General features: G+C 49.4%; 1 protein-coding gene across 3 annotated transcripts in view; it reads right to left on the bottom strand.

Moving 5' to 3' along the window:
• The window catches only part of LOC118219598 (protein kinase C alpha type), a 214,946-nt gene that overhangs the window by 145,336 nt on the left and 44,360 nt on the right, over positions 1-25,250 (bottom strand). The gene's annotated exons all lie outside the window — the stretch shown is intronic.

The following is a 25,250-nucleotide window of genomic DNA, read 5'->3' as shown; positions in this document are numbered from 1 at the left end:
GGAAGGGGCAGAGAGTCAGCAAGGCCTTTCAACACGACAGCGCTAACTGAGGAAGGCACAGACACAGACACGCTGGTGCGCTCACACACAGACACGCTAGTGCGCTCACACACACATGACACGCTGGTGCGCTCACACACACATGACACGCTGGTGCGCTCACACACAGACACGCTGGTGCGCTCACACACAGACACGCTGGTGCGCTCACACACATGACACGCTGGTGCGCTCACACACATGACACGCTGGTGCGCTCACACATGACACGCTGGTTCGCTCACACACAGACACGCTGGTGCGCTCACACACATGACACGCTGGTGCGCTCACACACAACACGCTGGTGCGCTCACACACAGACACGCTGGTGCGCTCACACACAGACACGCTGGTGCACTCACACACAGACACGCTGGTGCGCTCACACACAGACACGCTGGTGCACTCACACACAGACACGCTGGTGCGCTCACACACAGACACGCTGGTGCGCTCACACACAGACACGCTGGTGCGCTCACACACAGACACGCTGGTGCACTCACACACAGACACGCTGGTGCGCTCACACACAGACACGCTGGTGCGCTCACACACAGACACGCTGGTGCGCTCACACACAGACACGCTGGTGCGCTCACACACATGACACGCTGGTGCGCTCACACACATGACACGCTGGTGCGCTCACACATGACACGCTGGTGCGCTCACACATGACACGCTGGTGCGCTCACACATGACACGCTGGTGCGCTCACACACATGACACGCTGGTGCGCTCACACACAGACACGCTGGTGTGCTCACACACACGACACGCTGGTGCGCTCACACACATGACACGCTGGTGCGCTCACACACACAACATGCTGGTGTGCTCACACACATGACACGCTGGTGCGCTCACACACATGACACGCTGGTGCGCTCACACACACAACACGCTGGTGTGCTCACACACATGACGCCGTTCAAACAAAGCGCCTCAGCGCTGAGGGAGAGCTGAACGCCTGTCGGTCTCAGCCACACGCTACGTGTCCAGATGGCCTGAGCAGCCTGCGGTGCTCCCACATGCCAGCTCCCACCAGACCCCATCCACACAAACACACACTCAAACACACACGCATACTGTGCACGCGCACACACACACACACACACACACACACTCAAACACACACGCATACTGTGCACGCGCACACACGCACACGCACACACACTCAAACACACACATACTGTGCACGTGCACACACACACTCAAACACACACACATACTGTGCACGCGCACACGCACACACACTCAAACACACACACAAACTGTGCACGCGCACACACACACACGCACACACACTCAAACACACACACATACTGTGCACGCACACACACAACTACATACAAACACACACACCTACATACAAACACACGCACACACACATACTGTGCACGCGCACACACACACACACACACACCTACATACAAACACATACACAAAGGTACACACGCACAAATTACATAGGCATACATACAGACACACTAACACATTTTCTCTCTCTTTCTCTCGCTCTCCCTCCCTCTCTCTCTCTCTCACCCTCTCTCTCTCACTCTCTCTCCCTGCCCCACAGCCTAACTGTTGTCACTCGCCTTGCTGGCCTCACAGTCTCGTCGACACACTCACACGGCAGCAGACTGAATCATGTCCCGCTCAGACACGCTCTCGTAGCCGAGCGCCACATCGCCGCTTTAATAATAGATACACCGAGGGGATCGTTTTCTCAACCCGCGCGCCCTGTAGCTGGCGGTCACACGCTCCGCCGCTCCCTAAGCAGCCCCGCGCGTCGGGACGCGACGCTGCCAGGCCCCCTTCCCCCCGACCGAGCCGAAATGGCCGCGGGCCAGGACCCCAGGCTTGGCGCCGTCCCGCGGACGGAGAGACCGGCCTAACGGATCCATTACCAACCGTTACCAACCGTTCATAAATTCACCCTAAAAGCTGAACTAAAAAAACCCCCATTGGGCTGGACGGTGACCGTTTTTTTTTCCGACTCCTTTTTCCTTCTTCCAAAAAAAATCGGAGTGTTAATGTGATTAAGGGGTCGAATGCCACTGGAGGGGACCCCTCCGGACATCAGCCGTTTCGCCACCAGGCACTTTTTTGGAATTGATTTCCCCCGAAGCCTCTCAGTCAAGCAGAGGCGCGGAGCAGCAGCTGCAAATCATCCCAAATTATCCCCGATTCGCCCGCCCCCCGCCGCCCTCGCCCCCTCCCCCCCCCCCCCCCCCACCACCGGCCACTTCAAGACCTCTCCGGGACAAAAGGGCCCGCATCTCACCCCCCCCAACCGCCCACGCCGGGAAAAAAAAATCCGAGCCGTAAATAATAACGCTTCGTAAATAACGGGCGACACAAAGCGCGTAGCATTTAGCATTTAGCCCCACGGGGGGCCCCGCCTTCCGTTTCCCGGGCGACGAACGTCTCGCGGCTCCCTCCGGCGCAGACCCGGACTCCGTCGTCCGATCGCGCCCGTGAAAGAGTTCGGCTGTCGAAACAAAAAAAAAATTTACAGCCGCGACGTGATGACGACGAGTTATCGACTCTCGTTCCGTCCTAATTCACGACCCGCGCCCCGAAACCGTCGAACGGGAGATTTACGCCCCCGCCAGATTAAAGCAGAGGACTCGCGAAAACGGGCTCGATGACGGATGAGTCGCTCCATTACCGGAGCCACAAATCTAAATTTCGCCCGCCACGGAACGGGACCGAGGAGAGCGATGCGCGTTTGACTTAGCCTCACTTCCACCGTTAAAATTTTGAAGACCGTCGAAGGTTGACTTCACCCAGTTCGCTCTTACTGAATTGCATTCCGTTAACATTTCATTTATTTAGCAGACGCTTTCATCCAAAGCGACGTATAAGAGTGCATACCAAAGGTAATTGGTACAAAACTACAAAACACAGGTTCGATATGGTGCAGTGCTGATTTCGTACAGTTATTCATAGCCAACTGAATAGACACACAGAACGGTTCTGTGAGAATGGGATCATTTCCTTGGGTAAGAAGTGCAAGGCCTTCTTGGACTTGTGAATTCAGTTAGGCTGTTTGCAGCGCAATGCAATGCAATGCAAGGACAGAGATGAGGATTCCTTGCATTGCAGTCTATGGAGTCTATCCCGGCCTTCTTTGCCCACTTAAATCTCACGGATCATCCATCCATCCATCCATCCATCCATCCATCCATCCATCATCTATGCCCGCTTATTCCTGGTCAGGGTCGCAGGGGGGTGATGGAGCCTATCCCAGCGTGCACTGGGCGAGAGGCAGGAACACACCCTGGACAGGTTGCCAAACAGGGCTCACACACCATTCACTCACACACCATTCACATCTATGGACAATTTAGAGTCTCCGATTAGCCCACCTGCATGTGTCTTTGGACTGTGGGAGGAAGACCCATGTGGACACGGGGAGAACATGCTAGCTCCACACAGAGAGGCAACAGCGCTACCCACTTCACCACCACGGAGCATTTGTAGCAGAATCCCTTTTAGCCTGACGGTTTCGCCCTTTTTTGCATACACCTGCAGTCTAATTGGGCTACAGGGAGCAATTGAACACAATCCTGTTACTGAGATCTGGTGCTATTACACAGATCAATACACAGCAACACCCTACACTGCAGAGGATCTTTCTAAACAAACTCCACATGAGAAACACACCCAAGTGCACAGCGACCTGTAACTTCCCGTCCTAAGGTATGTGACTCGTGCATTTTGGGGGGGGGGGGGGTCCTTCACAACAAAGCCTTCAAAGGGATCCAACGTCGGCCGAACCCCGTTTTGATTTATGAGCGCGAGGCTCTCCTCCTTTGTTTACATGGCAGGGAGGCCGAGGAGGCGGGGGGCCAGAGCAAGGGGCCGGGAAATTAAAAGGGAGGTGCGCCGGTCTGTCTGTGCAGACGGACCCCAAGGTCTTCATTAGACGGACCCAGCCACGGAGGCACACAAGTTCCCCCCTTCTGTCAGGCCGCGCCGCTCTGCGGAAGGCCTGCGGCCAGTCGCATCCGCACACAGTACCGCGCTACACACAGTACCGCACCACACAGAGTACCGCACCACACACACAGTACCGCACCACACAGACAGTACCGCACCACACATCGTACTGCACCACACACAGTACCACACCACACACACAGTACCGCACCACACAGAGTACCGCACCACACACACAGTACCTCACCACACACAATACCTCACCACGCACAGTACCGCACCACACACAGTACCGCATCACAGACAGTACCGCACCACGCACAGTACCGCATCACACAGACAGTACAGCATCCACACACAGTACCACACCACACACAGTACCGCACCACACACAGTACTGCACCCAAACACAGTACCGCACCACACACAGTACCGCACCCACACACAGCACCTCACCACACACAGTACCTCACCACACACAGTACTGCACCACACACACAGTACAGCACCACACACAGTACCATACCACATACACAGTACAGCATCCACACAGACAGTACCGCACCACACACAGTACCTCACCCACACACAGTACCTTACCACACACACAGTACCACACCACACACAGTACCTCACCACACACACAGTACCTCACCACCACCACGGGTCACCTGCCCGCACCATTACATTACATGACATTTATTTAGCAGACGCTTTTATCCAAAGCGACGTACAAAACTGCATTTCATGGTCATGGACAACTACAAAACTCAGGTTCCATAAGATACCTGTGTGTTTCGTACAGCTATTTCTAGCCAAGAACACAGTTTAGTTCACACAGTGAACACTATTCTGACCTAACTTACGTCAAGCCAAACTAGGGAGGAAACCCTAATTTGTGTGACACTAGGGAGGAAACCACGTCGCCGTGTGACACGGGGGAGGGGGGGGGGGCGTGCCGCACAGATCCACCCAGTGGGGTGTCTCATAATCCCCTCAATTTAGATCAACCTGCTTACCCAACCTGTCACGATATTCATACACATACACATACACATATACGCAGAGTTTATGTATTTAAGCAGGAGGCCTGCAGCGGTGCTTACCGACTGAGTAATTGTGTACAAAGACACCCCGGGCTTGCCTGCATAATGAAGCTCTGCGCAGGCCCACAGCATTAGCCACGTTTAAAAAAGAAACAGAAATGTCATGGTGACTTTTAAAAGGCTAAGACGAGTGGGATGTCTCTGCGTGACCTTATCATTATTCACTTTCAGAACGGAATAAATTATGCAGTGGCGACAATGTAATGTGGATTTTCCAATCAATATTCATTAAATCCCGAGATCCCACCAGAGTGGAGTAAGGATTCCACCCCCCCCCCCCCCCCTTAAGGCCCACTACAACCCTTTTTCACATCAATGTGTCACTTGGGATGAAAACGGACAGCTTAGGTTAGACTGAATTTCAAAATAAACCGGCACCCATGTTCAAGGGTCTCTCATCAAAGCAAGCAACAGTATCCAAACGAGACACCCTTGGCTGCAGCTCCCTACTTTTAACAATGCCCCTCCGAGAAAAAGAGATGAATCAATAACCCATCTCTGACAAAATGCCTTCCTCCACGACGTGTTCAGATCAGTCGGGTTTGCGATGATTGCTTTGACAGCCAGCGTGACACACCGCATAATATTACAAAACAAAGCGGCGGTGACCATGAAAAACGCTCGCCCCGATGCTCACGTGTCATCGGCAACCTTAGCAACCGCCATCACAAAGGATGACGCTCTCGCAAGTCTGCCGATCCTGGTCATGACAACGGGATGAAAAGCAATTCCGTTTGCGAGGTGAGTATTTTTGATTTGACATTTCATCTTTTGATTGAACTGTATGATTAGGTGAAGTCACACTTTCACTATGAGGCTTCTAATAATAAATGAATAAAAACAGTTTTTTTCACCTTTTCTATAACCTCAAAATTGAAGCAAATCAGCCATGAATGCGTTTTCTTTTTGTGGCTGGACAGCAACAGCGGGGCCAGCCCTACAAACGCGAATGTCTGTGACTGAGTGACTGAGTGAGTGATGAAGTTACACCATTGGTCGGCCAAGTTATGAAGTCACACCATTAGTCGGCCGGATCACGTGTGTTAGGTCCAGCCATATACTAGGTTTTAGCCTGGTCTTGTTTAATATAACTTTGGCACCTAACAGCAAGCTGAGCATGTCCATTCCCCACCATAATTTGGCCTTGCCAGCTGCCTGCAACCGTAGCCCTGTTCATGCGTGAACTCCACTGCCGATTCGGGAGAGTGTAGGCATCTGTGGGCCTTCTCCAAAACACGGGGTCTCGCCAGCCTCTTCTTCTCGCACGGCAGCAAAGCTCTCATAGTATGGAGTCAAAGGAGGACCATTCATATGCAGCTTTAGCATCTGGCCCACGAACGCCTGATCAACCAGCGGGGGGGGGGGGGGGGGGGGGGGGGTCACTGGGTACAGTATCAATGAACCCTGACCCCCTGACCGACAGAACCCCTCCCATAACCGGGGTGACGCACGGGGTGATCGTGCGTCGCCCAATGGGAGTCTCCGCCCACAGTCAGTCCAGATTTGACCTGACACCGCACCGTGGCATTTCCTGTTGCCTTAAGCAAAACTGAATTTCATTCAGCATGCTGTATATATTTACATTTTATCATCATGCAAATCTAGATGCGTTTGGAATCACGTCTGCAAAACTCAGACAAACCTGATTTGAATGGCAATGCATAATAATTTGACGCACCATTCTCCAATATTGAACTTGGCAGCACGGGAATACTGTACAGTTGTTTGTGTAAGACTGGAGGGCTTAATGGCAGCAGTCATTGAGTTGAGTCAATTATTATGTCGCCAAGGAGCTCCATCGAGCTCCCCACCCAAACACATGAAGGTCAACTTGTGGGTTCACTGCACAGCTTAGCTGGGCAGTGCTACATGCTCAGGGCGGGCTCAACCCTCCCAAACGAGCAATTATTTTCACAACACTGGCCGAGGAAGCCCAAGCATCCAATGCAGTCCGTAGGTAACATGCTGGAAGTTGGTTACCGAGTACTCTGGAACAATTTCAGAGATGTTATCAGAGCTTTTTAATGTTGGTGTACTAATGCATCTCTCCTGCCACCCACCACTATCCCTGGGGCGACAGACCGATTGCAGCCAGTACCAGAACCCTGGCCCCCCCCAAGCCTTACCCACCCCTACTCAGCCCACCTGAAACCCCCGGCCACTCCACGGCAAGACATTTCTGTAATGCCCTGTAAAACGTGAGCAACGGTGAGCAAGACTCGCTATGATGTAATTCACCATACCGTTTCTGTGCTCCAATGTACAGTAAATGGACCATTCTAATCCTCCTTGACCTCTCTGCAGAATTTGATACAGTTGACCATTATCTCCTGCTGTCTTCCCTGACTACTTGTGGCATGGTGGTGGTTGGGTGGTGGTTGTGGGGGTGTGCAATTTTGAGATCTCATATCCTACAGACGTCCCCCAAGGATCAGTCGTTTGTCCTCTTCTCCCCTCTCTCTATACTAAGCCTCTTGGTTCAGTCATATCCTCCCACGGTCTGTTACCACCGCTACACTGATGATACAGAATTATTTTCTCTCTCTCTCGCTCCCCCTGAGACACACCGAACTCACGCCTCTCGGCTCGTCTACAAGGCACCTCGAGCCGGACGAAAAACCGGCACCCGTAGCACAACTCGAGACGCCCAAACTGAGACGCTACCCTTCCCAGCCGAGTCCTCCCCCCCCCCGAGCGACTTTTCACTCTCCCCTGGTTGGGCACCGCAGCGTCAAACTCTTCATCTGCTACGAAACCCTCGGAGAGGCACCAGATAACAGACTGTCCCTTTCCGAGAACCTCACGGCAGTATTCTGGGGGGGGGGGGGCGCGGATTCTTCCGGAACAAAATCTGCCCCTTTTCACCTATTCAACCCACCTCTCATTCCAAGATCCGTTCTGGACTACTGCAATTTCTCCTGAAAGGCCATGGCTGAAAAGTTGACTTGTACGAAGCGTCATTATGCAATTATATAAAAAGAAGTCGCTCTGACCTTACGGCAATTTGATAAACATCATTCACTAAGTGTTGAATGTCTAGCCTATCGTACGCCGTTTCACCACATACAATTTATCTGCTGTAAAGAAGAGACAGACTCCAACTGCAGTATAAATAAAAAAGTGCACCAGAGGGAACAAAAGGACACCTAATACTGTTAAGTGCAGAAGGCTCACAAGGTCTTGGTATGGACCCCTGACCCTAAACTGTCATTAGCCGCGAATGGAATTTTTCTGTATATGGTGACTGAATGAATCTCGTAGGCTGGAGCCACAGTTCTTTCTCTCTGAAAACGATATAAACTCAGGTAATGGACTTTATATTTTTTTCAAAGAGTGTACTTGTACCTCTCCCCGTCTCCATCAAAAGGAGCTCCCGACGTCACTTGTTAGCTTCATCTTCGACACCGTCATTTTTGATGATAAATTCCTACGCCCCTCACTGGTTTCCTTCGCCCCCTCCATCAGACCTGCGTAGTACATCCGGAACACTGCCGCTCAAAATGACCTACAACCTCCCCAAGCTTAACCATGTCATCTCCCTTCTCATCTCACCACCTCCGCTGCCGACATCAGCTCGCATCAAATTCAAAACCTTGGCGCTAGCCTATCGGGGAGCTCAAGGGGCCATTGTATCTTCAAAAGCTTAATCAGACCCTGCATACCAGTCCGGTCTCTCCACTGTGCAACCTCGGGGTGCTTGGCTCCTCCCCCCATTGGGTGTCTGAACGTTCCCATTCCCGTCCCATCTCCGTTCTGGATTCCCGGGTGGCGGAACGAGCGTTCCGCTACAGTGTGGACAGCAGAAACCCAGCCCCGTCTTGAAAAAGAACTCACAATACTACAGTCGCTGGTTTTGTTTGGCTCCAACTTCACACTCGCTGATTATTTAAATGGGCTTTCTGGACCTTCTTGGCGATATCACAATTTTTTGTCATCGTGAGACGTGCTGTAAAAGTGACGGTAATGTCAGGTTAATGCGATGTAGAGTGGGGCCGGTACAATCGCGCGCGCGCACACACACACACACACACACACACACACACACACACACAAACGGGGGCTGCTCTGGAGCAGGGCTGAGCCAAGCTGGCACACAGCGAGCCGGCGATCCTGCTGGTGACCGGAGAATGCGCTGAGGTGTGAAGCGACCTGGCCTCGACCCCACTGTGCACAAGAGGCTTCGGCAGGACCCATGTCAATGAATGGGGAATGAATACGAAGGGGGGGCGGGGGGGGGGGGTGAGTGGGGGGCAGGGCGGGACATCTCACGAGCAGCTGCAGCAGCAAATACAAAGTCATTGTAACGGCGCAAGAAACTTGTTGTGGGGGGGTGGGAGGGGGAGGGTGGAGGGGGGAGAAGGGCCGAGATGACAATGACACACTCACACGTCTACAGTCATCTAATTACCGAGGAAGCCAGGAGAACTGCTGCACCTCTCAGCGACAGATTGGTTCCATAGCAGCAGTGCTGTTCAGGGGTATTATGGGATGACAGATTTGCTGATCTAGACAGAGTGGAACACTTTGGATTCTGGGGGGGGGGGACTTGGCTCATGCAAGAGCTGTATAGTATAGTGTTAGCTACCACTCACCATAACAGGAAGAACTTTTGTCCATTAACGGTAGTGCCACCAACTTTTATATTAGCCATTATATTGTTCGTTATTTACTTGTTTAGTCACTTAATCTATTGCTTTTCATAATCTACTCCTATCAATCAATATATTGTCCTCTATCATTTATCCACATTACACAGTTCATTGATTATTTCCAAGTTTCATTTGCGCATATCGTTATTCAAGCAAATGTTTAAGCATTATTTAAAACCTTGCCACATCAACGCCATTTCATTACATTGGGATGTATAGCCTGCATGAATTCAAATTAAATTTGAATGTCTTGGGGATTTTTTTGTTTGTTGTTGTACTAAACTTGACAAGAGATGAATGCCACTTATAGGGTGACAATTATTCAAATATTTAGTGCTGATTATTTGGGGACTAAACCCACAGCTGTCTGGGGACTAGACAAGATACTGAAGTAGGTAGGATCTCAGCGTCCATCTAAGAGTAATTCGTGGACACGACAACAGAGATGATGATGATGATGATGAAGGCTGAATAAAGTCAGTACTTCAGGAGTACTGACAGATTTACAGTACAGATGCTAACTATTGTAACAGCAACAGGACATGTATTAAGTCTTGGCCTAATGACTAAAATGTCTGCAGATAATATTGTACTTCTACCTTTACAGAAACACATGTTTTTTTTCTGCTTTTAGACACATAGGCCTGTTGATATTTTCTTTCAGAGCACCATATTACACAAAAAAGGCCAATGGACACAAGCGTATTTCAGCATCGCAGCATGTCTACGATCAATCAATTTCACACACGCACAGAAGCTAGACCCAAAACCATAAAACCGTGACCCAGGTCTGATCAGCCACCCCACAGGTCTCTGTGCTCTACAGGTGGTGTAAATTACAAATCCAGTGGAGTTGCAGCTGTCAACAGTCCTGAAATTAGAATATGAACTGAATCCTATCCGTAGGAACAAAAAAAGGAAAAAGCCACTAAAGCCTATTTCAAGCCTTTTTTCTTTCTCCTTGTTTTTTTTTAAGACTGCAGACTCGGCACCTTTCTTACAGTATGTCTTTTTTTCACTTTATTCAGATGGGGAAAGCAGAGAGAGGGAACAGAAGCGATGAGATCACAGCACAGGAAGTGCCACGGCCAGGACTACAGTCTCCAGCCACACGGCATGATTTATATGTAGACTGAAACCTGGCTGCCCTGTGGACCATGCACCACATGTCCTTGCCCTCCTTCTTCCAGTTATTTAAATTCAATACCAGAATTAATCCTAGATATATATTCCAGACTACACAAACGGTGTATCAAAATTGAGGTTGGCTTACTTACTTTCATAACTTTTCTAGCCAGTGCAAACAATCTCTTTTCGCCAGGATTTTAAAACCGTTCTTCTAAAAACATTCACAATGATGTCTGGTATGATGATTAACCTACTCCTACGGCGCGCATTCGTCGTGGTATTGTTTTGACAACCTTATGCAACGTCACATTTATTTCCGTCCAGAATTGCATTCATTTTATTCATTTATGCGGCAATAAAATGAAGTCAGCTGAGTACCTGTATGTACTGAATGACCAGGTTATCCCATCAATGTATTTTTCTTCCCTGATGGCACGTGCATATTCCAGGACAAAAATGCCAAGATTCATCGGGCTCAGATTGTGGTTCTGGGAGCATGAGGAATCATTTTCACACATAAATTGGCCACCACAGAGTCCTGACCTAAAGCCCATTGACAGTCTTTGGGATGTGCTGGAGAAGATTTTACGGAGTGGTTCGACTCTCCCGTCGTCAATCTCGGCCAAAAATGAATGCAATTCTGGACGGAAATAAATGTTGTGACATTGCATACGGTTGTCGAAACAATGCCACGATGAATGAGGGCGACTTTTTTTTGGCCAGGCGGCGTATATACTTCCATTCATGACAAAAATGACAAATGGGACTTCACGTACTTGGGGGGGATCATATACCCTTTTTCAGAAATGTAATTGCTTTATAACCTCAAGTAAATCTATCTCCCCTGGGGTTTCTTCTGCAGCGGAGTTTTCTGAGAAATGTGTATCAGGTTTCATATAATTCCAAGGTTGTGAGAGCAGCTCTCTGAGGGTTAGTCACACCTAGGTAAGCTGGATTTGGGAACATCACCCCTTCACCACAGCCACCCACAGACAAAGACACAGTCGCAGTGGTGTCGGACCCCAGAGAACACATCCCAGAGAACATACACACACACACACACGTACACACACACACACACACACACACATATCTACTGGGCCTCTACTGGGCCTTTTTAAATGATTCCTTACTGGCTTCTTGGACTGCATGCAAAACCATGCAAGTTGCTACGCTGCCAGTGTTCGATGTTTTCAATTTCTACTGTCACCTGCAGCACACTTCCTCCTTCTCTTGTCAGGTGGAATTCCCAGTTCGGAAAAAAGCAGGCCGAGCTGAATCACGGAATCATGTCCCAGCTGTGACATCATTCTTGTAAATACCACTTAAATTCGGCTGGGGGGGGGGGGGGGGGGGGGGGTTGGGAGGGAGGCAACGGTCTGGAGGAGAAGGCAGCCTGTTTCCAAGGGAACAGGCGGAGGGCCGTACCGACCGTATCGTAATAAATTAAACAGCGTATCTCGCAGGCAGATCAGAGAGCGGAGAAGGGGGGGGGGTTATTCTGTGGGCGAGGCGAGGCCAGAGCCTCCCACAGAACCACTGCGGCTTCCACACACAGGGCAGAGACATCGGGAGCCTGTTGCTTCGCCGTTCCACGGAGTCTCTTCACCCCCTCTCCAAAGGCTGGGCCACCGTGAGACGCTCTGCAACAGCACCCTATCAGCAAACAGGAAAACTGCGTGCCTGAACGAAACGCATCACACCGTTGTGCTGAGAGATACTGTTCCGCCATTATACCATTACCATAACTTCAGTGTTACGGTTTTCATACGTCCTTTTGAGGGGCCCCTTCAAAACGTTCTACGGTTCTACTCCTATGGCACAAGCGTCACATACTGTGTATGCCAGCCGTTCGTAGGGACAATCACGCAGTCGGTTTTGGTTGCGAGAAGCGCAACCTCAGGACAGGAGCTAACTGGACAGCAGCGTGTGCGTGATCGCGTATGAGGAGGGGCCCGATCTCCCTGCTGAAAACAAGGCAGCGCTCGAGGCTTCCTGCTGCACACACACACAAAAAAAAAACAAACAAAAAAAAACCCCATCACCATCAACACGAGCAAACAAAAAAACCAGGACGAATCACTGGCAACGGGTAGGATGTGAGAGGTGAGGTCGCTTGCTCTGGCTTCGCTAGCGGAGATCCACAACCTCACCAGAGGGACCGCAAAAAACAATTTCCCCGACCCCACACCTGAGACCGCCCGCCGCTCGCGTTTCATTCGCGGGGAAGGCAGCCCGCACGCGCGTGCGTGGAGGTGAAGCCCGGGCGCGCCAGCCCTGTTCATAACAGCCTTACTCCCCCGACGCAGGTAATTGCCAGATTGAAGGTTCCACATTTAAAGCGACAGTTATCGTCTACTGCCTATTACGCCTCGGGGCCCTGGGGATGGGGGGACGGGGGGGGGGGGCGGATAATTAGGATCTCCGCCACGCCGGCACATCGTCAGGCATCGGAGCTCGTCGCCGCGGCGCCAGCGCACGCTTAGTCACGAGCGCTCGAGGAGGACGGCTATCGAAACACGGACGTGGGGGACGCTACCCGTCAATCACTCCCATCAGCGTCCGTGTTTCTTTGAGGAGAAATCGAAGACGGGAACAAAAAAAAGGGCAAACAAACAATCGTTTCTTGAAACAAGGCTGGGACGACGGCGAGAGAAAACAAAACAGGAGAGACAGCGAGCAGAACCCAAGGGGGTATTCACAGCGAAAAAACTGCAGAGGGAGCGAAGAGAACTTGGATCAAAGACTCGAAACGGCGTGATCAATGGTGTTTTCAGACAGACCTTGACCGTATGCTGTCTGTCCCAGACTTTGCATGTTCAATAATGGCCTCCCTGACCTGACATTTAGAGTTATATTGACATAAGATTCCAAAAGCAAATAAAAACTGTGGCGCATTTGACAAACAGTGACAAAAATGTGTTTCTCAGCAAAAAAAAAAAAAAAAAAACACGCACATGAAAAACGGAATTGTATTAAATAGGTTGCCTGGCGCAGGACGGTCAACACAATTCATATAGTTACACTGCAACAACGGAGGGCAAGCGCCCAGGGGTTTGTACTATCGCTTCATTGAATTACTCCCACATTTCACTAGAGCATCTCGAGACAATAATGTACTGTACATCCATCCATAAGCATTTAGGGAAGGTGCTCGAAGCCGCTATCGCCGGGTGCGGTAATTAACGCGGTGCGGCCGTCCGCTGTTCACGACCGAACTCGAATCGATGCGCCGTGATCCAATAATGTGGCGTAATGCGTTTCTCACAGGTGTGGAGCTTCCGTTCGGTAGCGTAACGACACCGCGGGACGATCCAATTTCCACAAGCTATCATTCACCGCGTTCTCTTTAAATCACCCCCCCGCCCGCTGGGTCCAACCAAACGGCGCTTGGGGAGTCGACAAAAACCGGCAGAGGCGTTTAAAGCCGCGTACAGGCCCGACCAGAAACCGGATACGCGTCTAGACTCAAGACGGAAGGTGTGGGCAGCAGGCATATTTACACCTTCGCCCCCCACTCCAGTCCGACCGAACTTTTTCGGGGCGCGGGCCGAAAGGCGCGATCCGAAACGAGGATTACCGAGCGAGCCTCTTCAATCCGCCAAAAAGAGATCGGCCCAAAGCCGAGGTGTAGCCAAAGGCGTTAAAAAATACGGTCCCGCCTTCCCTTTCACTCCCGCAGGTGCGAAGGAGGAAGACGAAGGAGGATGAAGACGAAGCTTCCTCGAAGCGCGCGCCGTTAAAATGGGCGGCTCACGCTATCTCGCTATGGGGGGCGACATAGCTCAGGAGGTAAGAGCGGTTGTCTGGCAGTCGGAGGGTTGTCGGTTCGATCCCACGATCCCCCCACCCTGGGCGTGTCGAAGTGTCCCTGAGCAAGACACCTAACCTCTAATTGCTCCCAACGAGCTGATTGGTACCTTGCATGGCAACCTTTCACCGTTAGTGGGTGAGTGTGTGTGTGAATGGGTGAATGAGAGGCATCAGCTGTAAACTGCTTTGGATAAAAGCGCCATATAAATGCAGTCCATTTACCATTTACCATCTCGTCAGAGACGGGACCTGCTTCCGCACAGGTGGTCCGCCACGGGTGAGACGAGCACGACGCGCTCAAAATTTCTGAGGCGACAGTTTCTAGGTGATGATGACTATCCGCTCTTCACGACACTTCCATTATTCATAGCTGCTGTATGGGATGGACAGAAGTGACTGTGCGCACTCAGCAGCAGAGAGAGACACGACTTCCTTGATGTTTAATACATCAGATAAGCATGTACCGCGTGACGTCAGTGAAGGACCTTGGGGTCTACCGAAATGAGTCCAGCAGGCTTAAAAGCTAACTTCACAAGAAAGTTTGCATGTAATACGTAGAAATGTACTGTGTAGTATTGATCCTATGAATATTGCAGAGAGAAGAATCATTTTTCCTCTTGCCCACAAGAACATTGCAATCCAATATCAGCAAGTTTCTAAATGGTGAATGGGCAGTTGCTTTCGAACTCTCCATTTTCCAATCTCTACATGACCTTTTAAAGAAAAGTATATGGTATGATATGAATAATATGATGAGTAACATGCATGGCATACAAGTTCATAAATGATGTATTTGTTATCATTGCCATATGAAAACACACCCCTCTGTGTGGACTACATCTACATCTTGGCATAGTGTCAGGCATCTGTATTTAATCACGCAAATGTGTTATCAATTACAGTTGTTAAATCATGAGTAGGAACTTCTAATGCAAATCTAATTAAAAGTGGAGATAAAAGGTAACACAAACGAAAGCAATTGTAATTTAGATACCAAGAGGTTCAGGAGAACAGTCAAATACACAGCGCACCCCATCTTCCACAAACGAAGGATTAACCTCCCAGACCCATGTGTGCAGGCCCAGTCCCTGAACACCGTGCACCGCCCCCCCCCCCCCCCAACTCCCCCAAACACACACACCCCACTCCACCTTCCACAAACGAAGGGCTAACCATCCAGACCCATGTGTGCAGACCAGCCCCTGACCACCATACACCCCCCCACACACACCCCACTCCACCTTCCACAAACGAAGGGCTAACCATCCAGACCCATGTGTGCAGACCAGCCCCTGACCACCATACACCCCCCCACACACACCCCACTCCACCTTCCACAAACGAAGGGCTAACCATCCAGACCCATGTGTGCAGACCAGCCCCTGACCACCATACACCCCCCCACACACACCCCACTCCACCTTCCACAAACGAAGGGCTAACCATCCAGACCCATGTGTGCAGACCAGCCCCTGACCACCATACACCCCCCCACACACACCCCACCCCATCTTCCACAAACGAAGGATTAACCTCCCAGACTCATGCATGCAGGCCCAGCCCCTGACCACCATACCCCCCCCCCCCCATCCCCACCCCATCTTCCACAGCCCAGCCATGCTTCAGCCCCAGCCACAGTCTACATACTCCCAAATTTAATGAGTATAATTCACTAAATCATCAGCAGGCTTAATAAGGCCATCCTTCATTCCATATATCTGAGCATTTTCAGGACCGCAGGGCCTGAAATTGCACAATTTTTTCTGAATTGTTTTCATTATAATTTTTTCGGAACTTTTCACTGGTAAAAATACCACATTACTATTCAAGCTGCGGTATCCATTGTACATGACTGCTTCCCAATCAAGTGCTCATCACCATGAGTACAATGGAACCTCAGAGGCGGGAACCCTCAGGAATGGGGGTCATTTAGACTTTGAAATGTCTGTAACAACGGAAAGAAAAAGCAAAATGGACCAATTTCACTTAATGCATGGCAAAGATTACCTGCACTGCTCTAGCTGTGGATGAAACACACCGATTTTAGATGGGACACAGAAAGCTGTTATAGAAGGAAATATGTTTTTTTCATTTTCTTATCAATTGGAAGTGTGACTCATTTCTATTTTATGTTTACTTTTTATTTTGCAATGTATTGAAATGTATTGTATAAGGCACTATAAAAAGCTCCTTTTGCATTCTACTATACGTTCATATCCTGTTAGGTTTACCATCTCTAGTGGTTTAAAAGGACAGAAAATTACATAATTCGGTAATTTGAGTAGAAGACAAGCTGAGAATTATAAGAAAGGGGGATATTTCATATTTAAACACCATATGAATTGTCATGAATGCCACAATTACAGTAATGCATGTAGCTTTTTAAAATATAGAAAAAAATTTTCCCTAGTCCAAAACCATGTAAATAAGCAGGGAACACCAAGCATAAACAAGCAATGCATTTTGCATAACTGTTTCATCAGTTTTCACCGAGCTCCGATGTAAAATCCAGCACGCTCCAGGCTACAGCAGAGGTTGTATGTAGGCTCAGAGTGTATGGGGCTGACCAGAAACTTATGCATCTGTTCTACCTGGCAGTCTTGGAGAGCCTAGTCAGGTATGGGACACAGGCACGGTACGGTCACCTCTCAGTACAGTTAAAATCTAGGCTTGCCCGTCTTGTTCAGACCACCATGAAGGTCACAGGGAAAGAAGGAACGCCAGTCCCTTCAATCTATACACGAGCAGTCTGTGCTCAGAGGAGCACAGAGAACGCTGGCTGATCCCATCCCATGTCCTCCGCTCTGAGTACGGGCTTTTACCCTCTGGCAGACGATACAGAGTACCCAAGTGGCGACTCAATCGTTTTAAAAACTCATTTGTGCTTTCTTCTATTAGCTATTATTAATCTTAAACAGTAAGGCCATAGTATGAGCCATAGAGGCCACAGTCCCCAAAGGGACTTTGTCAGGATGGACGGGTTGTGCAATATGCTGTTCTAAAGCTGTGCAATGCTGTTATAAAGTTGTGCAATATGTTGTTTTAAAGTTTTTTTTTTTACTAGCTGCAGTTGAATATATGTACACATGAATACTAGTATGCGGCTGACTGTCATGTGTCTACGTACTCTGTATGTAAAATGTAGAATGACATTTGTTAAACACTGAGCCCAAGAAAAAATCCCCTAAGGGGACGATAAAGTATATCGTATCGTATCGTATCGTGTGTAAATAAAGTAAGGGCAAACATCAGTGCTACATGTACATATCACTCACTGAGTTCACCCCCCTGAATGTGCCCATAACACACCCACCTTGATTGGCGGTCAGCGGGCACACACCGCGAGGCTCGGGTTACCGCTTGGGTCGGCGCCGAGTGTGCGGGCACTGCCCGCTGGGGGGGTGACCGCCTCGATAGGACGTCCCGCCCAACAAGCCCACTTAGACACAGGATCTCGCACCCCCCCGCGCCCCTGCCCGCGCGATCACAGATTTACACATGCACACGTACGCCCACACACATTCTGCGTGACACAAAGTCTGATACATTCTTTCCCTCATGGCGGATGGGAATGTGCCCCCGCCACCCCCCCCCTACCGCCCCCCGCCCCACCCCTCCCACCATCCAATGCAAAATGTTTTGCATGCTTCTTGTGCAATAATAGCTGCGATCCAGTCCAGTATTCTTCCCCAGGAGCCCCCCCCCCTGCCCGGGATAATAAATATGCCTTTTTTCTAATGTCGTTCACTGCCAAAATCAATTATCAGATTGATGGGGCACTGCTAAACTTGTCCCATAACATGAACATGGGATGAAGGACATTCCATCTGATACATGAGACCGGCGAAAGAACATATGAGAAAATCACGTCTATTTCACAGAGAAATTTCAGAAAAAAACAAAAAAACAAAACCAAAGGCGAGGACAAGCAACTGTCACTGAGCTATTTATAAAGAAGAAGAAAAAAAGTTGCATTCATTTTTCAGTGGGCTGGTCATTAATCACACAATGAAGACATCAGGCAGGACTGGATCTGCTGATCAGCCAGTGGTGTACACCGTTAAGACACACCTGCCTGCACGCCGCTTCCCTTCCCTGCCCATACGACAGGGTTCAACGCGATACACCCTTATCGTCTGCGTTCACGTGGATTCATTTCGCAAGCACGGGTCTGGGCACACAACACGCTCAGCAGGGGCTGAAAGCAAATCGGGAGACACTCACATCACGCGCATAACAAGGTGCATTTCGTATATAGATTTACAGCAGTGCCGCCCGACGTGCACAAGCCCAAATTGCTGTTCACGCTTCTTCCCCTTTGCGTGGTTCTCACGCAGACCCTAGAACCCGTCCCACAGGGGCTTGGAACCCGAGGGTTCCACTGCAAACCACAGGGGCTTCGTTGGAACCCGTGGAACATCTTCCAGAGCTTGCTGTTGAAGCCCTGCTGACAGCCTGCTGCCAGGAATGAGAGGAAGTCAGCACGCTGTGTGTGTGTGTGTGTGTGTGTGTGTGTGTGTAGGGCACTTAGATGGTGTTAAGCACCTTTAAGTCAACGTTAAGTCTTCTCGCCTTTTGAGGCTTTTGGTTGATGTGCCGTGCCCCTTCCGATCAGAAGTAAAGAGAGCTGTCGATCAAAGGCACAGAGGAATTTTAAACCGGACGCCCTCGTCACCTCTTCACACGCAAAAGCCAGCTGTCCCTCAGTGTCTGTTTTTTTCTTTTTTGTGAAAATCAATCATTTTTTTTTAAATGCGTGTGCAGCACCAGTCAAAGACCTTTCTAAAACTCCTCGTCATCGGAGACGTTGAGCAGTGCAGTGCTGTGTCATCTGCGCACATCATGGCAACGTATTCACTGTCAGAGGGCTTTAGGTCACTGGCACATGTGGCACATACACATTCTACAGCAGTGGTGTCAAACTCGTGCCATGGAGGGCCGTGTGTATGCAGGTTTTCATTCCAACCAATTAATGCTGCCTTAATTGAGTCCAATTACTCATTCAGCCATATGCGTTTAACTGCATTGAAGCACAGAATATAAGAACATTTTTATTTAGACAATGCGGGTCACCATAAACGTCGGGTCACCATTGTGCACAAACCTGCATCCCTAATTCAGCAAATCATTTAACTAATTATATAATCAAGATCTGAGGCTGGAATGAAAACCTGCATACACACGGCCCTCCATGGCACGAGTTTGACACCACTGTTCTACAGGGTCAGCTTCCGTTTATTCGATCTGCAGCTGAATTGCGTCCGAGTGATTTTGCGAAGCTGCAGTCGCGATAGTTTTGGCATTGTGTCTCGAGTACAACAGAAGCACAGCCACTGTTTTAAAACCATTTTTTATTTAAAGGCCATAAAAATAAAATGTAGATCATCGCACCATAAGGATTTTAAGAGCTTGTTGACACCAAGAGCATGGGGGTCAGTGCTAAATCACGTCAAAAATAAACGGCCAGTGATTTTACAGGGGAAACAGTGGAACTTCCATTTATGACCAAGAAATGCGCCTGGTTGGTTATTTCACTGGAGACAATAACACAGTGCAGAAAACACACCCACCGTTTAACTACAGTATCAATCTCTTCAATGGAATTGATCTGGACTTCCTGAAAATGTTGGACATCTGTTAACACGACCATATATCATAGTAATGTGCCATTAAATGAGGAAAATTATAGTTATAAAATCTCTTTTCTTGGGCCTGCAAGCACCGCGGAGGAGAAGGGCTGAAGTGGGGAAAAAAGAGAACTTCTGCACGTTACGTCTAAGCCCGCTGGAGGAAATGCCACAGTAAGTGCCTGCGTGCACACATGCATGACTACGGCTTAAACCCAGAGCAGGCTTCACTTGACTTACAACGCTGACATTTTCTACCGCTCGAACTAAACTGTTTAAATGCTTTGTCCTTTTTTTTACGGGCTATTTAACATCTTGAACCGTGAGGAACTCGCCGTGTTTATGTTTTTTTTTTTTTTTCGTTTTTTTGCGAGGCGGACTTTTCGTGGTTTTCCGAGCTCTCGAGATCAGTCCCGGTTTAGCATGAGTCTCGGTAATGTAACATTGTTAAAAATGTTTACATGCTCTGCGATGGGAAGAAGTGCCTTCACGAGCAGCTCACAGACTCAGGCAACTCCGCACAAGGAGGCGAGACAGAGGAGCTGCGGTTTAGTGGCCTTGAGTGGCTGAGTGGGGTTTGGACCAGAGAAGCCACAGAGCAGAGCAGAGGTGATGCAACCTCTACTCAAAAAACTAGTTCACCATTAGCCGCGTGCACACACACACAGACACACACACACAAGCACGCATGCACACTTCCCATGACCTAGGTCAGCAACGCACATCTCGATTAACAGCAAACGATCACGTAATTAAAAAGCCCAAGAGCATTATTTTCGTACTATGTTAAACACAGTCGTGAGCACACAATTCTTGTTCCTGCAGGTCACTGTTTTTAGCTACTCCGTGGATGCATGGAGGAGGAGAAGGGGTGGGGGGGGGGGGGGGGGGGGGGAGAGCCTTTCCTGTTTAGCTAGCATTCCTTTAGCACTGGAAAGACAGCTGCTGTTTATTTAGCTAGCTGCGCAGGTTCGCACAGGCACAAGGAGAACACGGGGCCAGCTATGAGAGCTCGTCCGCAGCGGGGAGCCCGCTACCAGAGAGGATACGCAGAGCCAGACGTTTCTCAAGCCCCACTAAATTCTTCCCTCCGGACTCTTAAAGAAAAGGGGCCCTGCCCCAAGAACCACTTAGGGTGCTTATACAGAGAGAGACAGCGCCGCTGACATTGTGTAAAGACACTAAAGGTTTATAACGTGGCCTTCTGGATCCTCTGGTTCCAGAGGAAAGACTTGACGAAAAGCACTGCAGCGCAAAGCTCTTCCCCGAACTCAATGGGGTCGTGCAAAGATATTCCATAAACAACTCCCATAAACTCCTCCCGCCCCTGAAAACACACACCACGGATGACAAGGGCCAAAACATTTTCATTTGCAGTTAAAGTGATGGATTTATACGGACTTCTGCCGCAATATCATCTTAGTACACGTCCCGTGAACGATATACGGCACATTGAAGAGTTGGTTATCGCCCGCCATTTTATATAGTGTAACACCTCATATGCGCTTAAAGATCAGGATTTTTTTCTTCAAGCATACAGTAATTTTGATCCAGAGCCATTTCGACGGCCAATTTTTCATCCGACACGGACGGTTTCCCCCTGCCTCATCCATGAGGCGACAGGACACACAGTAAGCGCTTTGTTAACGCTGCTCTACAGTGGCCTGCAAGCGACAAAATTGAAAACATGCTGTGTCAGCCACAGAAGGACTGGCCATTTGCTCCCACGGTTGCTCCACTTCCCTGCACGGGCAGAGCAACAGGAAGTCAAGTAACCGCACTGATCTGCCGCTGTCATTCCGTCTTCCCTGAGCGCACACTACGCCCTGAACGCACACTACACCCTGAGCGCACACTACTCCCTGAGCGCACACTACGCCCTGAGCGCACACTACGCCCTGAGCGCACACTACTCCCTGAGCGCACACTACGCCCTGAGCGCACACTACGCCCTGAGCGCACACTATGCCCTGAGCGCACACTACGCCCTGAGAGCACACTATGCCCTGAGTGCACACTACACCCTGAGAGCACACTACGCCCTCAGCGCACACTACGCCCTGAGCGCACACTACGCCCTGAGCACACACTACGCCCTGAGAACACACTACGCCCTGAGCGCACACTACGCCCTGAGCGCACACTACGCTTCACTCATTTACGTGTCCTTTTGTTGTCCGTCGACGTCTAAGTTTTTGATTGGTGCCCGGAGAGAGAGAGACATGGGGGCGTGGTTTCGTTTTCCCACGAACCCGAACCCATGGACTGGACTCGCCGTCAGTAGTTACGCAATTCCTGCCACTACCTCCTGCCACAGGCATTGACCGAGGGCCATTATTACTAACCATTTCCAGGGTTTGATGGGGGCAGTCATGACATGAACAAATTTGCCCAATGTAACCAATAATCAAACACCCGGCCCCACAATAAGGTAAAATAAAAACACAAAGCTTTTACGGCACAACAAAACACTATTGAATATCAGCGCTCTTGGGCGGCTCTGTTGTTAGAGGGCAGACTGCAGGTTCCCATAGCACAGGGTGTATAATTATCCCACAATGCCTCACTTGCCTTACAACCTAAGCGTTCGCAATAGTGGGTGACACTTGTCAGCATCCTACCAGAAGTTGGGGGGGGGGGGGTTAAATTGAGCCAGATTTCCTTGTGCTCTCATAACAGGCTCCCATTATCATAGGTGCTGAAGCTGGGCAAAGTTACCTCTGTAAAACCCAGGTCTCAGGGAGCTACAATAAAATTAAGAGCACATTCAGGCTACGTTTTTTTTTGTTTTTTTTGTTTTTGTCATGCTTCCTGAACTTCACCAATAGTAATTTCATAGAAATGTATGATTGCTTTTTTTTATTTTTTGTTGCATATTCTTTGTAATGCTATCCTTTTCTTATATTTGTTTGTTGTAGAAAAATCAACAAACAGTTGTTTACAAAAAAAAAATGAAATGTATGATTGCTGCTTCTGAGTGAGAAGCAACATTCCTGTACTACAGCAATAATCCTCACACATGTATAACACACAAAAACAGGGCCTCAATGGATTTTTCCCCTGTTAAACAGAATCCAATTCATTTCTTGAGGGCCACGGATACGATGTGATCATCATCTTGAGCTATAACATTCCGCAATTGCACGGCAACCACAACATAGCCTACATGTTGGGATTCATACATAACTGATATTGGAATCCAGGGCTCTCCCTATAAACACACCATAAATTCTCCACGGTCACTAGCATGAGCTTGTACTGAGAAGTTTGCAAGGTTCTCAAAACCCAGGTGAGCTGATCAGTGCTTAACTGGGTATACATAATATATACGTGTGTGTGATTATATGTACTATTGGCTGTCTGTCAGTCATTCATTGAGTGAAGGTGAACTTCACCTGCAAGCATATCCTGGATGATTAAAACAACGGAGCTGCACCAATGAGATAAGACGCGAGGCCCGTTCACAGTTACTGCAGCCACTAGCGGGGAGCACAGCACGCAGAGGAGCAGGGACCCAGCGGCCCGCCTGCTTCGGCACGCAATTAAAATTCCCCCTTCGCCCTCTGAGGGACACGGGAGAACACAGTGAGCCCAAAAAGAAAAGGCTAGCCTACTTAAGACGGCTAACAACGCACCGCATACACAAAGCGTCTGTCAAGGACCAGTAAGGCAAAGACCAGAGTTTTTTTTTACCAAGAGAAATACAGCTTTAATGAAAGTAGACAATGCTGATTATTTTTCCTAACCAGAGAAAAGTAAGAGTATGTCATCTTTTTTTGGGGGAAAAAAAAATGCTAGCCATTATAGAAAACAGACCATTTTCCTTTGAGATTCCACGGTTCGGACAAATTCCAATAACAAGCTTTTTATAAGACAAGGTCGAAGGAGAACTCGAGATTGGATTGAGAAAAGGAGAAAACTGGGTAGGAAGAAGGAATTAAAAGAAACATATTTTCACGACGCGTGACGGTGATTGGGAAATAAAGTGCAAAAGAAAATAACATCCACGTCCCACTTTCCGAAGCGTCGCGCTGCTGGTTTGGAACCGGCAAATCTCATTCCGAAAATCAGCGCGCAGCACCATCGCAGCTTCGGACCGGCTTCTGAGTCATTTCGAGGAATCGCAATTTTCGCGAACGCTCACGTCCCCTCGGCTCCTGCAGACGCGCTCGTGCGTACCGCGAGCGGCCTCTGTTCCTTAATCAATCCCTTCCCGCTAAGCGGCTTGGCCCGTCTCCCCCCCTTCGGGTAAGCTCTCAGCGCTGGCGCACGTCCCGCACGCAGACGCCGGCGTCGCGCGTGTGCGCCCGGGGGGGGAGAGAGCCACCTTGCTGCTTGTCCTAGCCTCGAACCCTAGCCGCCGCAGGTACAAAAAAAAATGAACGACGATATAGCCGAAAACCGAGCAGCAGTTTGATACCCGAGAATAGAATTTGACATAAACACCGCCGCTCCTTTGACACATTTAAGCAACCGTGAAAAAAACAAATGTAGAATTATACACAGCTCAGTGACTCATCCCGAAAATGCGTGTTCCGCTAAGAGAAGTAACGAATGACATTTTTAAAGTTTATATAACCTCTGTTCAACAGAAAAGGGTGCCAAGCCCAAATATAGAATGAGAGAGTGACAGAAAGCTGTGATGTCGTCTTCTTCAGGTTGAGCAGTAACTATTCCCGGCCGACTATTTTTGTTTTTAAATAACAGCCTTTCGTCTCGGTTGATGCTGACAGAACGAGGAGTTCCCTCCATCGCACCCCTGTCGCACACCATCCAAACAGGCGTGAATGGCGGGCTCCTACTGTGGGTGCAGTGGAGGACAGCACTCACAGATTTGGGGGGCTTCTTTCACTTAAGAAAAAAAAAGCTCACCTCCAACTGGCAGGCCCCGGCTCAGTATGATGTAACACACACGTTTTGGTGACAACAGTGGT

This window comes from Anguilla anguilla, chromosome 2, assembly GCF_013347855.1.
Source record: "Anguilla anguilla isolate fAngAng1 chromosome 2, fAngAng1.pri, whole genome shotgun sequence".
Taxonomy (NCBI): Eukaryota; Metazoa; Chordata; class Actinopteri; order Anguilliformes; family Anguillidae; genus Anguilla; species Anguilla anguilla.
The sequence above is the reverse complement of the archived record's forward strand: the minus strand, read 5'-3'. Positions and strand labels throughout refer to the sequence as shown.